Here is a 14,525-nt window from a genome sequence, read left to right as displayed (position 1 = left end):
CTGATTCCACCTTTCTAAGGGGACACATTAGAGATGAGGAGACACATCATTTATCCCCTAAATTGAGACAACGTGAGAGCATTCAGAGGACCATATACATAGAACCAGAACACACAGGAAATGTCAGAACTGAGTCTAGCAAAGCTTTAACTGTAATCTGATGTTTCTCAGCAGTTCTAGAACTCCCTGCTTGTACCAGGTTTCCGGGCTTTCACTGTTTTTTCTTTTTTCTTCTTCCTTTTTTTTTTTTTTTTTTTTTTTGTCCATCAACCAGCTCCCAAATCTTGATACAGAGACATATTAGTTTTTTAATGCTTGGCCTAGTTTCTGGCTAGCTCTTTTTTTTTTTTTTTTTTTTTCTTTTGCTTAAATTAATCCATTTCTCTTTATCTTTTACCTTGGGACCCATGCATGGGTACTAGGAACATGTTAAAAGATTGTAATTGACATTGGCTTTCTGAGCTGACTTTAGTAAGTTCTATCATCATTTTAGTGATCAGAGTGCTTAGCTGCAGAAACAATATCCACTCAGCTTGTTTAAACATAAAGCTTGTTCATCAAGGAACTCTGTTACTCATGTATCTAAGAAGAGAATGGAGGGAATAGACTCCCGGTTGACCTTCCAAGAGTAATGTGCGATATAGGACTGGCCTCCAAGGAAGCCTATGTATATAGCTGCTGCTATAGCAACTAACTGCAAAGAATTCTTCCCCATGGAGAGACAGAGTAGGAAGGGGGTGTCAAGATGGCTGAGGCTATAACTGCAAATAAGTAACTACAAATGTATCCCGCTGTTTCAGATTATAGAGTCTCAACCTGACCAGTTTATTTATCTCTGTTGCTCCGCATCAGCCATGTTTTAGTATTTCTGCCTCAGTCCTGTGTCTAGTGTGACCCTCTGTGTGGTCTTCCTGATGGAGATATCTACCCCCTTTTAGCATTTGACCTTTTCCACCAGCTCTCAGCACCTCTGAAGAAAGAGCTGGCCATTGGAGGCTCCATGGAAATGACCCATTGTTTTACCTTCTTCTTAATGGTGTCACTTGCCTAACATACTACCCTGTGAGTGTACTCAGTGGGGGGGGGGCGTTGGGGGGTGTGTACACCTTTAATACCAGTACTGGGGAGGCAGAGGCAGGTGGATCTCTGTGAATTGGAGACTAGTCTGGACTAGCTTGTTCCAGTACAGCCTCCAAAGCCACAGAGAAACCCTGTCTCAAAAAAAAAAAAAAAAAAAAAAAAAAAAAAAAACCCACTCATTCTTTATCTTTTATTCTTCGCAGTTGTTACTCTTCTTCATGCTTGTCCTTTCACACTGTGGCTATTGATAAATAACAAGTAGCTGTCTAGGGCGGTGGTTTTGCAGTGAACTTGTAATGGTGGGCACATCCCCTTGGGTGTGGCCTTAGACAGACAGAAGTGCACAGAGGGACGCTTGAGGTGTGGTTTTCCTTTTAGCACTCTTTCTGTTGGGTCAGCCCACCCAGTAGGAAAGGCAGAGAAATGCTTCCCTGGTTCTTTGTATTTTTCTGTGTTATTGTTCCCCATTTATCATTTATCTTGGGTCTAGTGAAATAACTTCCTTGCCTTCACTCATCAATTCACATTTGCCAACTAGACAAAGCTTGTTAATTTGACTCCTTGAATTATGGGTAAAATTTTGACTTATGGACTCCCGGAAACTCTTGTGGAATCCCATGTGAGGTTACTTGTTTCATAGGTAAACCAGTGTTATGGCCTGATTCATCTTTCTTCAGAATGATGCTATATTTTGAGATTTGGCTCACAGAAGAGATTGAGTTAAACTGGGAAGACTGGGAACAAATATACCCGATAGTTTATTGGGAAGAAATATGTATGTGCAGGGAACATTGGCAATTTGCTCACATTGGAAGGACCATGTGAGAACACTTAGAGAAAACAGCCATCTACAGGCCAAGGATGTATCAGGAGAGACTAACTCCTCCAAGTCTTTAATCTTAGAGGGCCAAACTGAATGATTGCATTGAAGCAAATCTCTGTTGTACATTCAGCCTGTGTGGTGCTTTCTACACAGAACTTAAAAACAATAAAACTGTGCTAACTAGATGGAAAAGGAATGAAAGTGGAGGGTGTAGGGAGGTAGATGGGAATGGGGGTCTTGGAGAAGAGGAGGAAGGGGAAACTGATCAGTATGTAAAATAAATGAAAAAAATATTATTGAAATACATAAGTGCTGGCTTTTAGGCTTGAGGCTTGATAGTGTTCCTCAAGGGCCAAGCATCTTTGATTCTCTCTTGAGCACAATTTGCTGTTTGCTACTTGCTTCCACTCATGTACTTTTCTGTGTATGAGCATTTTGCATAACCAGTATGATCCACTCAGTACTAACTGGATGCCCCTCACCCCTCCCACCCCATAATGAGCTCTGAGCCCAGATATATTCCTCATAGACCCACCCCTGACCTCAGTAGTTCACTCTGGCTTAGAAAGCGGACTTCTTCAAATTTCTTCAAATCATACATAACTAACACATGAGCTCTAAGTCGTTACTTACTTAGATTGCTTCTTCTCAAAGAGGCTGATGAAGCTGAACTTGCTTAAAATGTAAATATGTGTTCATTTTAGCACTGGCAGAGCTCCTCTCACGTATCTGTTTGTTCTTCCGTCCAAGGAAAACATTGCTCTCTAAAATATGAAGCATTTTGACATGCGTATTCAGTCAATGTTTTCTTGACCACCTGACCTTCCTTGACTATAATGATATGACTACAGCCAAGTCTATTTTTTTGTGTCTAAGAACATTGAATAATTCCAGAGCAGTTTCAGATAAACAATGGCTGATGAACTGAATGATATGCACAGGTCTATGGCTCGTGTCATTCTCCCTGAGCAAAAAGATTTCTTCTGCTGATTCTGTTTTTATTTGGTAAGTTTCCATTTTAGAAATTTGGTAGTTAAGAACATAACAAGAAACATGACAAAATTTTATGCTGAACTTCTGTGCTCTATAGAGTAAATAAGGGATGCCTGCAATTATCAAAACCTACTGGAAAGAGTTTAAGTTAAATAGTGGATGGTTAATCAGAAGCCATTCCTATAGACTTGCCTGCATAGGGTAAAAAGTTATATACTCCTTTCCTTACAAATGGAATATCTCCTACCATGAAATTTGACCAGCTGCAAACTATTTCTTCACTTAAGAAAATGCCAGGTTCATAGTAATAAAATTTCATCATGAGCTAACTCACTTTTCTCTGTCTCCACAACAGAATTCATTTTACTTACTTTGATTAAGAATTTCTTTAAACAACTTAGAACATGAGCAAAATAAAGGTCTTAAAATGTTAACAAGAAGGCTGACAAGCTGTTACAAGAAACTAGGAGATTGTACACTTAACTGTTGACTATCTCTACTTCCTTGTAACAGCTAAAAGCAGCAGCTGATTCACCTCTTATGTACTGGCCAAGATCATTACTTTGTGTGCAGCTAGGGGCCCTTCTGCATGAAGCAGCTGTGCTAAAAGCCCATCAAGTTACTGAGTGAGATAAAAGAGACTATATACACCGAACTCATGGTATACCATATTGAACATGGTGACTAGTTACATATGCTGCTGAAACCTGCCTCTGACATTGAGACTCAAGATCCTGCCTTTAAATTTAACTCTCATTTGTTCTCTGTATCTCACAGGACACTAAATTCATGCTTACTTCTACCCATGATGTCTCCTCAATGAATGTGCTACAAATAGTCTTGAGAAGCTACTGTCCTAAAATATGCATTAACCTCATGTTTCTTTCATTTATATCTTTCTGTCAAAACAAAATCTTTGCCTAAAGATTTTTGTTCATGTGTGTTCGGGGTATTTTTTTTTTTGTTTGGACACACATTCAAACTCAGTTACACAAGATGGGATGGTCCTTTGGTAATAACTGTCATTGGCCTGGTACAGTAGTTATGGGACATAGAACACTGATCACCCTAGAGTAGGATGAGACAGATGCAAAAGAAATAATGGGAAATCAGAGAGAGAGAGAGAGAGAGAGAGAGAGAGAGAGAGAGAGAGAGAGATTAGAAATAAAAATCAGCTATGAAAAGGCAGGAAAATGCATTGTGTTGGATGAGATGAGAGATCTGTAATTGTTCTGATTATAGGCAAAGTTCCTGGCTGAACAAGAATTGATTAGACATTGGGAGGAGTAGAGAGGAGGTAGATTTATGGACCCCATGAATATCAGATGAAGAGAGTGGTATTAGCTGAAAATAGAAAGGTCCATTTTTAAATCACTCTGGGAACAGAATAGCAAAATACATAGAAGCCCATCTTTTACTCAAGACAGTCTATAAATGCTAAGACGGAGTGGAATGGCTATTGACAAAATTAATGAGTTGTCACTCCTCCTGTCCCTTAGCTCTTCCACTCAGACAAGGAAGCTTATGTGTCTTGGGGAACGGGAGCCTCAGGAACAAGAAGGGAGTCTTTGACCTTGTCAAAATGCATTTCTGCCTGAACACAGCCAAAGCTATTTATCTTGTGAGCTAATCCCTATTCAGAGTGTGAACATTTCTTTTCTTGTGATTTTTGGTGACTGCATCCTTTCAAAGGCAACTCCCTAAAGATGTCATTTTCCTAACTGAGAAAGAGTTGTTTTTACACATAGAACAATAAGTTTGAGGATGTTCCAGAAAAAGTCTAAATACAGCCTCTTTTTGGTTTCAGAGTCTTCTATCACGTAATGTGATGACTGGCCTGTGAAACCCATAGGCCTACATATGCAGCCTGGTTTATTTTTGTCAAACAAAAAATTTGATGTAATTTGTCCACGTAAAACTCAGATCACCTGGACTCTGGAATGTACTGACAGTAAGTATTCTTTCTTGATTCCCACTGTGGTTTGCTCTTTGATATTTAGCAGGCTACCCATGGCCTTCTAATGTACTAGCCCACAAGTTTTCTTATGCAATATTTTTGTTTTATGAAAGAATAAAAGTTTCTGTGATATTGGAGGGAGTATTCTCATTGTACAAATTAAAGTCTGATTTTGAAGTTGTTTAATATTCACCTCCATAAATGAACATAGAATTCACATGTTGTGATGGGGAGACTGTGTCTGCAGTTCTGCTATTAGAACTGGGCTGGGTTTTGATGGTACTTTGGAATTTAGGAAAATTTATACATGCATAATGAAATATCTTGTGTATTGGCACCAAGTCTGACACAGATTACTTTGGTTCATATGGGTACAAAGTCTGACAGAAAATTAATTTTGGTTCATACACTATATACCTACAATATTGCTGATAATCTCATATAACATGTTTGGTGCTCTTTACATTTTGAAGGCCACACACCATGTAAAATCACATGTGCAATTTCCACAATGCTGTTATGTTGGGAGTCAAATCTTTTCTGATTTCAGAGCATTTGGGATTTTAAACTAGGCATATTCAAAGTGTATTTGATTCTATTTTTGACTCCTAGTTTTGTGGTTTGAAAAAACATTCTCTATTTACTATTTTCAAACCAGATTTGTATTTGACTTTTTCCTGTACTTAATAAAACAGTCTTTCTGATGCCTGGAATAATATTGAAATCTGTCCTTCTGAGTCTCACATCCTTAGGACAGTCTGGGTGGTCAATTCTCTGATTGCAGCTGCAGTGACTAACCCGGGAGAGCTGTGTCCTCAGAACTCTTCTAGGTACCCTAGAAGTTGTCATTCCTTCCTTTTTATGGGTGATGACTTGCACAAGTGCAATGGTGTAATTCTCAGACCATCACTAGAACAGAAGTCTGTGAATAACAGAATTATGCTCCTGCAAAATTCTTCAACTAGTATCTGAGCCCCTTTACCTAGACTCTGGTATAACTAGGCACAGAGCTGTTGCAGAGAGACATCAACACAGTGGGTTGATGCTGGAGTAGAATGAACGTCATCTATCAAGATGCATCTGTGATATCACTAAGCCTGACAACCCAAGTTATTCCCTCAGTCATAAGTGATGAAAAGAGAGAATTCACTCCTTTAAATTCCCCTCTGACAACCACACGGACTGTGATGTGTACATGCCTGTATGGACATATATACCAACATAGCTTATATAGTGTGAAGCAGAGTAAAGCAATAAACCATTCTTAAGGTGGTTTTCCTGAGCATTTTGTAATGATACAAGCCACTGAAACACATCACAAAATCTCATTTGTCACCATGCCTCCTTAGATTTTCTTCTTCTTTTTTAGTATAAATTTTATGGGCATTAAATAAGATCACACATGAAAAGATGTTTAAGTTATACAGCACCAGACAAATATTAGCTATGGATAGTTTTATAGCTAACCAATAAATCACCATTGAGGGGGTTGAATAAAATGAACATAAATATGCCTTCTGGAGAAATAATTTTGACACCATCATAGAAAAGACTAAAAAATACTCATCTTGAGAGATTGTTTCTTTGGCTATTTTATGTAAATTATGTAAATCTCTCAAGCACTGTTTTGAAAAAGGCTAAAACCTTGTCTATTTTGTTTAGATCTCTTGCTCTAAATCTTTGCACTCCAATAGGATCCTCTACTTAGCCATATATAGAGGATACTGTTTTCACTTTGGTATTTAATGGAAATGCAGAATGTCGAGTATCTCAGACTCAGTGACTAAGAGGCTGTATCTCGTGATATCCTTAGGCCAATATGTATTACATTAAATTTGAGATAAACTGTCATGAAGGGAACCTCCTACACAAATTCACTTTCCTACCTCAGAATTGTAGTTGTAGCATGAATAATAAAAACCCAGAGACAGATATTGGGGTTAAAGCTGAAGACCAGGAAAGCAAAGAAGCCAGCCACTAGAGAGGTCTCACCTCTACCAGTATTGAGATCCAAGGGTCAATTTTATTCTTTGCATGGCTCCTCAGTCTGCCTAGACTGCAATTCATCCCTGTCTCCTTCTGCCTTCTATTCCTTTCTCTTCCCAGCCATATCATTCCTCCACCTCCCTAGTCCTGGGATTAAAGCTGTTTGCTCTGCTTCTCTTTTAGATTGAGTCACTCTCTTGTAGCCCAGAGTGGCCTTGAATCCATATGACTCTTTTTCCTGAATACTGGTATTAAAGGAATACACCATGTCCTCCCAGCTTTTATGGCTAACTACTGTGGCTTCTGGGATTAAAGGTGTGTACCACCACTGTCTGGCCTCATGGCTGTGGCTAACTTTGCATTCTGATCTTCAGGCAAGTTTTATTAGATCACAATCAATATATCACCAGAGTAAGTAGTAATTTATAAATGTTTTTTTTACAACTATTAGCATGTGATATTGGAAATTGCCCTAGTTTTAGAGTTTAATAGAATTGAGTATTCATCTGCCTCCATTCTGAGGGAACCATGCAGATCCTGGTGAAATATGCTTCTTTCCTCCCTCCTGTGGGCCACTCAGTCTCATACCCTAGCCCACCCCCATTTCTAAGTAACAGCTCCCAATACTTAGACACACATTTTACCTTTAACTCTCAGGGGACACACTTAAGAAGAAAAAGAAAATTGCCAAACCAGGCAACACATAGCACCACCCCAACCAAGAACCACAAAGGACAACAGAAATTAAGGAACTACACAACCTCCCAACAAAGAAAAGACCAGATATCAGCACCAAGAAATCAAGAATTACAATTTTCCCAAACACAGATGCATAGACACCAGTGTAAAAACACTAACAGCTGGGACAATATGGCTCCCCTAAAGCCAACCAACCCCACCACAGTAGGCCAGTAGGATTGTAACATAGCTTAAAAACAAGGTGAAGATCTTAAAAGTCTTTATGACAATGACAGCTGTCCTTAAGAAATGAATAAATCCCTTAAAGAAGTCTGTGAAATCATAAATAAACAATAAAAGAGAATTAATAAAACAGTAAAAGACCTGAAAGTGGAAATAAAATCAATAAAGAAAACCCAAGCAGGGAATTCTGGAAATGGAAATTTTAAGCACTTGAACAGGAACCTCGGAGGAAAGCTTTTCCAACAGGATATAAGCGAAGAAGGAGAGTCTCTGAGTCACTGAAGACATGACAGATGAATGCCTTGGTCAAAAAATTGTGAACTAGGATAAAAATCTAAGACTAATAGTAATATAGGAAGGAAAAGAAACCTGGGTCAAAGAAAATATTCTTCACAAAATCATAGGGGAAATTTTTCCCTAACCAAAAGGGGATGCCTATGTAGTTACAAAGAAGCATACGGAATACCAAATGAACTAGACCAAAATTAAATCCACCTTGCATATAATAATCAAACATTAAATGTACATAACATGGAAATAATATTAAAAGCTACAAGGGAAAAAGACCGAGTAACACATAAAATTAGATCTATTTAAATTACACCTGTCTTCTCAATGGAGATTCTAAAAGCCAGAAGTGGCTGGACAGATGTACTGCAGACTCAAAGAAACCACAGATGTCATCCAATACTACTATGTCAATCACAATTTATGAAAAAATTAAGGTATTCATGATTAAAACAAATTTAAATAACATCTTTCCATAAATCTAGCCCCATAGAAGGAAACTTCAACCCAAAGAGGTTAACTATACTCAAGAAAACACAGCAAATAAATAATTTTAGACTAACAAATTCAAAAGAAGAATCAAAAAACACTGCTCATTGATATCAATTTCCCAAATGAAAAGACATTCTAACAGAATGGAAGCAAAAACGAGATCTGTTTCTGCTGCATCCAGGAAACATGCCTTAACATCAAAGATAGATATCACTTCAATATAAAAAGGTGGAAATTGATAGTGAATACAAATGGACCTAAGAAACAAGCTTGTGTAGCCAGTTTAATATCGGACAATATAGACTTTAAATCAAAATTAATCAGAAGAGATAGGAAAATACAGTGCATCTCATCAAAGGAAAAACCCACCAAGGGGACATTTTAATGCTTAACATACATGACTAAACACAAGGGGACCCAAGTTCATAAAAAACAAACAACCTACTATATCTTAAATCACATATGTATATGTGTGATATACTGGTGACAGGAGACCACAATACCCCACTCTCTCCAAATGACAGATCATTAAGACAAAAAGTAAATAGAGAAATGCTGGAGCTAACTGAAATTACAAACCAAATGAAGCTAACAGATATTTGTGGATCATTTCACCCACCTCATGGAACTTCCTCTGAAAGTATTGACATATGCAGACACAAAGCAAATACCAACAGATATAAGAAAATTTAAATTGCATCCTGCATCCTATCTGATTAGCCCAGATTAAAACTGGATATCAACAAAAAGATCTTTCTATTTACTGGTATCTTCTTTAATTTCTTTCTTTAAAGCCTCAAAGTTCTTGTTATATAGGTCTTTCACTTGTTTGGTAAGTGTTACCCCAATGTTGTTTCTGGCTATTGTAAAGGGTGATGTTTCTCTGATTTCTTTCTCAGTCCCTTTATCGTCTGTATATATTAGGGCTACTGATAATTTTGAGTTATCTTGTTGTATCCTGCCACTTTGCTGAAGGTATTTATCAGCTGTAGAAATTCCCTGGTAGAGTTTTTCAGGTCACTTATGTAAACTATCATATCATCTGCAGATAGTGAAAGTTTGGTTGATTTTTAGAGAAGGTTCCACATGGCACTAAGAAGAAGATATATTCTTTTGTGTTTGATGAATGTTCTATAAATGTATATTAAACCAAATTGGATCATAACTTCGGTGAATTCCTTTGTTTCTTTGTTAAGCTTCTGTCTGGTGTACCTGTCTAGTGTTGATAGTGGGGTGTTGAAATCTTCCACTATGAGAGTGTGAGGTTTTATATTTTAGTAATGTTTCTTTTACAAACAAGGATGCCTTTGTATTTGGGGCATAGATGTTCAGAATTGAGACTTTATTTTGATGGACTTCTCCTGTGATGAATAAGAAATGACCCTCTCCGTCTCTTTTGATTGATTTTAGTTTATAGTTTAATTTGTTAGATATGAGTATTGCTGTACACCCTTGTTTCTTGGGTTCATTTGATTAGAAAGTCTTTTCCTAACCCTTAACTCTGAGGTGATATCAGTCTTTGAAATTGAGGTGTGTTTCTTGAATGTAGCAGAAGGATGGATTCTGTGTTTGTATCTATTCTTTTAGCCTATGTATTTTTATAGGTGATTTAGGACCATTAATATTGAGGGATATTAATGACCATTGATTGTTAATTCTTGCTTGTTTTAGATTTGGTGGTGGTGGTGGTGGTATTGTGTGTGGATACCCCCCCCCATTTTTCTTTGGGCTATTAATAAAGTGGGATTATCTATTGCCTATGTTTTTAATTTCCTTGGATTGGAGTTTTCCTTCCAGAAGTGTGTGTAGGGCTGGATTAGTTGATGTGCATTATTCAAATCTAGGTTGGTCATGGAATATTTTGGTTTCTCCATCAATCATGATTGAAAGCTTTGCTGGGTATAGTAGTCTGGGCTGGCATCCGCAATCTCTTAGTGTTGGCAGAATATCTATATAGGACCTTCTGGCCTTCAGTGTTTCCATTGAGAAATCAGGTGTAATTCTGATAGGTTTGCCTTTATATGTTACTTGGCCCTTTTTCATCACTGTTCTTAATATTCTTTTATTCTGTATGTTTGGTGTTTTGATTATTCTCAGTCCTCAGGACACTCCAAGCAGGTCACCAGAAGGCAGGCTGGAAATAGGCTCACACTTACCCCTTTCCAAGGTTGGAGGTGGGACCAGCACACTGGCAGACTCCAGGTGGGCCAGTCGCCTAGGGCTGAGGACTGCATGCAGTCCTCAGTCCTCAGGATGTTCCAAGCAGGGCACGAGAATGACAACTCACTTCTTAACGAGAAACAGGTAAAGACAGAAAGTATAGCAAGAAATTAAAACTATAAAATTGAATATAAATGAATATGCAAGATATCAAAACATACGGGACACAGTAAAGGTGGTTGTAAGAGGCAAGTCTATAGCACTAAATGTCTCTATGTTAAAAAAAAAGTGGAGAGAACTCATATTATTAATGTAACAGCACACATGAAAACTATAGAAGAAGGCACATGCAAAAGGAGTAGATGCCAATAAATAATCAAGCTCAGGGCTGAAATCAATGAAGCAGAACAACAAACAAAAATTATACAAAGAATCGATGAAACAAAGAGTTGGTTCTTTGGGAAAATCAGTAAGATTGAAAAACACTTTTCTAAAAAAAGAAAAGAAAGGAAAAGAAGAAAAAATATCCTCATCCAAATTGACTAAAATGTAGAAAAAGAAGATCCAATTTATCAGAATTAGAAAGGAAAAGGGATACATAACAACAGTACTCAGGAAATCTGAAGAATAATGACATAATTTAAAAACCTATACTCTACCAAATTGGGAAATCTAAAAGAAATAATGTTCTTCAAAACAGAATATTTAGCAAAGTTAAAACAAGACCAGATAAGCAATTTAAACAAACCTATGACCCCTAATGAAGTAGAAGCAGTCATTAAGTCTGACCAAACAAAAAAAGTTTGGCCTTATAGTTTGAGCCAAGAATTCAAAAAAGAGTTAATGCCGATACGTCCCAAATCATTGCATAAAACAGAAACTAAGGGAGTATTTTCTAATTTGTCTCTTGAGACCACAACTACCCTGATATTCACTCATATGAAATCCCAACAAAGTAAGAAAATTAGAGACCAATTTCCCTTAAGAATATATATGTTGTAGGACCACATGTATTCCCAATATATGAGCTAGCTTGTTGGAGTCCATTCCCTATGATGGGATACCATGCTAAGTCTTAAAGCAGGGTAGAGGACCTAGCCCTGCCCCAGCCTATTGTGCCAGATTATGTTGACTCCTCATGGTAGCCCTTACTCATGAGGAGGAGTGGACTGGGGTTGGGCTAGGGGGAAGAAAAAGGGAGTTTGTGGGAGGAGGAATGTGAGGGAGAATTGTAGTTGAAATGTAAAATGAAATAAAAAATAAAAATTAAACACGGAAAAATACTCAAATTACTATAAAGTAAATCCAAGAACACACCAAAAAGAACAACCACTGTGATCTTCTAGGCTCCATCCAAGAAATGCAGGGATGGTTCAACATGTGTAAATCAATAAGTGTAATGCACCTCAAAAACAAATTGAAAGACAAAAACACTTGATCATCTCATTAGATGAAGAAAAGGCCTTTGACAAAATCCAACACCCTTTAATGATAAAAAGTCTTGAAGACATTAAGGATATAAGGGGCATGCCTAAACATCTTAAAGGAAATTTTAGAGCAAGCCCATAGCCAACATCAAGTTAAACTCAAAGAAATTACACTCAAATTAGGAACAAGGCAAAGTTGTCACCTCTCTCCATACCTATTCAATATAGTAATTCAAGTCTTAGCTAGAGCAATAAGACATCTGAATATCATGGTAATACAAATTATTGAAAAGAAGCCAAAATATCTTTATTTGCAGATGGAATGTATATATTAGTGACCTCACAAATTCCATCAGGAAACTTCTACAACTAATAAATACTTTCATCGAAGTATCTGGATACAAAATTAACTAACAAAAATCCACAGTCCTTCTATATACATATGACCAAAGAAAGAAATCAGGGAAATAAACCTTTCAAAGATAACTTCAAATGATATAAAATATAATACAAACTATCTTGGTAACTGTCAGACTTGTTTGCTTAGAAATTTTAAGACATTGAAGGTAGGAATCAAGGAAAACGTGAAAGTAGAGAACAGGAAAGGAGATATCATAATAGAAGGAGCCATTATAGGTTTAAAGAGAAATCTGGCACTAGGGAAATATTCAGAGATCTACAAGGATGACCCCAACTAAAAATCTAAGCAAAAGTGTAAAGGCTACCTTAAATGCCCTTCCCCTATAATGAGAATGATGACTACCTTATATACCATCCTTTAGCCTTCATGCAGTAGCTGATGGAAGCAGAAGCAGGCACCCACAGCTAAACATTGAGCCAAACTCCTGGAATTCAGTTGCATACAGGGAGGAGTAATGAGCAAAGGGGTCAAGACTAGACTGGAGAAACCCACAGAAACAGCTGACCTGAACAAGGGGTAGGTCACAGACCCCAGATTGATAGCTGGGAAACCAGCATAAGACAAACCCAGATCTCCTGAAAGTGGGTGTCAGTTAGGAATCCTGAAAAATCTATGGGGTATTTGGTAGTGGATCAGTATTTATCCCTAGTATACAGATGGACTTCAGGAACCCATTCCTTATAGGGGGATACTCTCTCAGCCTAGACACATTGGGGAGGGCCTAGGCCCTGCTCCAAATGTTTTAATAGACTTTGAAGACTTCCCATGGAAAGCCTCAGCTTCTCTGGGGAGTAGAAAGAGTATGGGATGAGGGTTGGGAGGGGTATTGGAGAGGAGGGGAGGGAGAGAGAGGGAACTGGGATTGAAATATAAAACAAGCTTGTTTCTGATTTAAATTAAAAAAAAAAAAAAAGAAAAAGAAAAAGAAAAAACATCGCCTTCCCCCTCTGAAAAAAAAAAAATCTGGGTGAGAAAGAGCTCCCATCTCCCATGTTCATAAATTAGGATTAATGTAGTAAAATGGCCATCCTACCAAAAGCAATATTCAGATTCAATGTAATTACTACCAAATTTTCAACACAAATATTCACTTATCTTGAAAGAACACTTTTCAGCTTCATATGGAAACACACACACACACACACACACACACACACACACACACACACACACACACACCTAAGCATGCAGATATGCACACATACACACAACAACAAAACAAAACAAAATAGCAGTAGAAGCTCGATAGCTAAGAAAATCTTTACTAATAAAAGAACTGCTTGAGTTATTACCATCCCTGATCTCAAACTGCACTACAGAGCTTTAGTAATAAAAATAGCACATTATTGACAAAAATACATTGACCAATGGAATCAAATTTAAGACTCAGACAAAAATCCATACACCTATCAACACCAAATTTTTTAAATAAAAATCAGCAATACACACTGAAAAAAAAAAGACAGCATTTTCAGCAAACACTATTTTTAAAACTGTATGGTTACATGTAGAAGGATGCAAACAGTCATGCTTATCATGTTTCACAAAACTCAATTCCAGATAGGTCAAATGCCTTAACATAAAACCAGAAACACTGAACTTGATAGAGGGACATAGCCTTGAACTCATTGGCACAAGAAAAGACTTTCTGAACAGACCACCATTAGCACAGGCACTAAGATGAACAATAAATGTAACCCCATGAATTAAAAATCTTCTGTATTGCAATGATGCTGCCATTCAAATAAAATGGCAGCCTACAGAGTGGCAAAAGATATTTTAGCAGCTACATGCAAGATAGAAATCTATATTCCAAATATAAAAGAACTCAAAATACTAAATACCAAGAAAGCAAATAACCCAATTAAAAATGTGGTACAAAAAAGAGGATCTCAAATGTCTGAGAAACACTTAAAGAAATATGTAGCATCCTTAGCCATAAGAAAATTGTGTATTAAAAATACTTTGAGATTTCAT

Source organism: Phodopus roborovskii, unplaced genomic scaffold (genome assembly GCF_943737965.1).
Source record: "Phodopus roborovskii unplaced genomic scaffold, PHOROB, whole genome shotgun sequence".
NCBI classification, from domain to species: domain Eukaryota; kingdom Metazoa; phylum Chordata; class Mammalia; order Rodentia; family Cricetidae; genus Phodopus; species Phodopus roborovskii.
Note: the sequence above shows the minus strand (reverse complement) of the source record.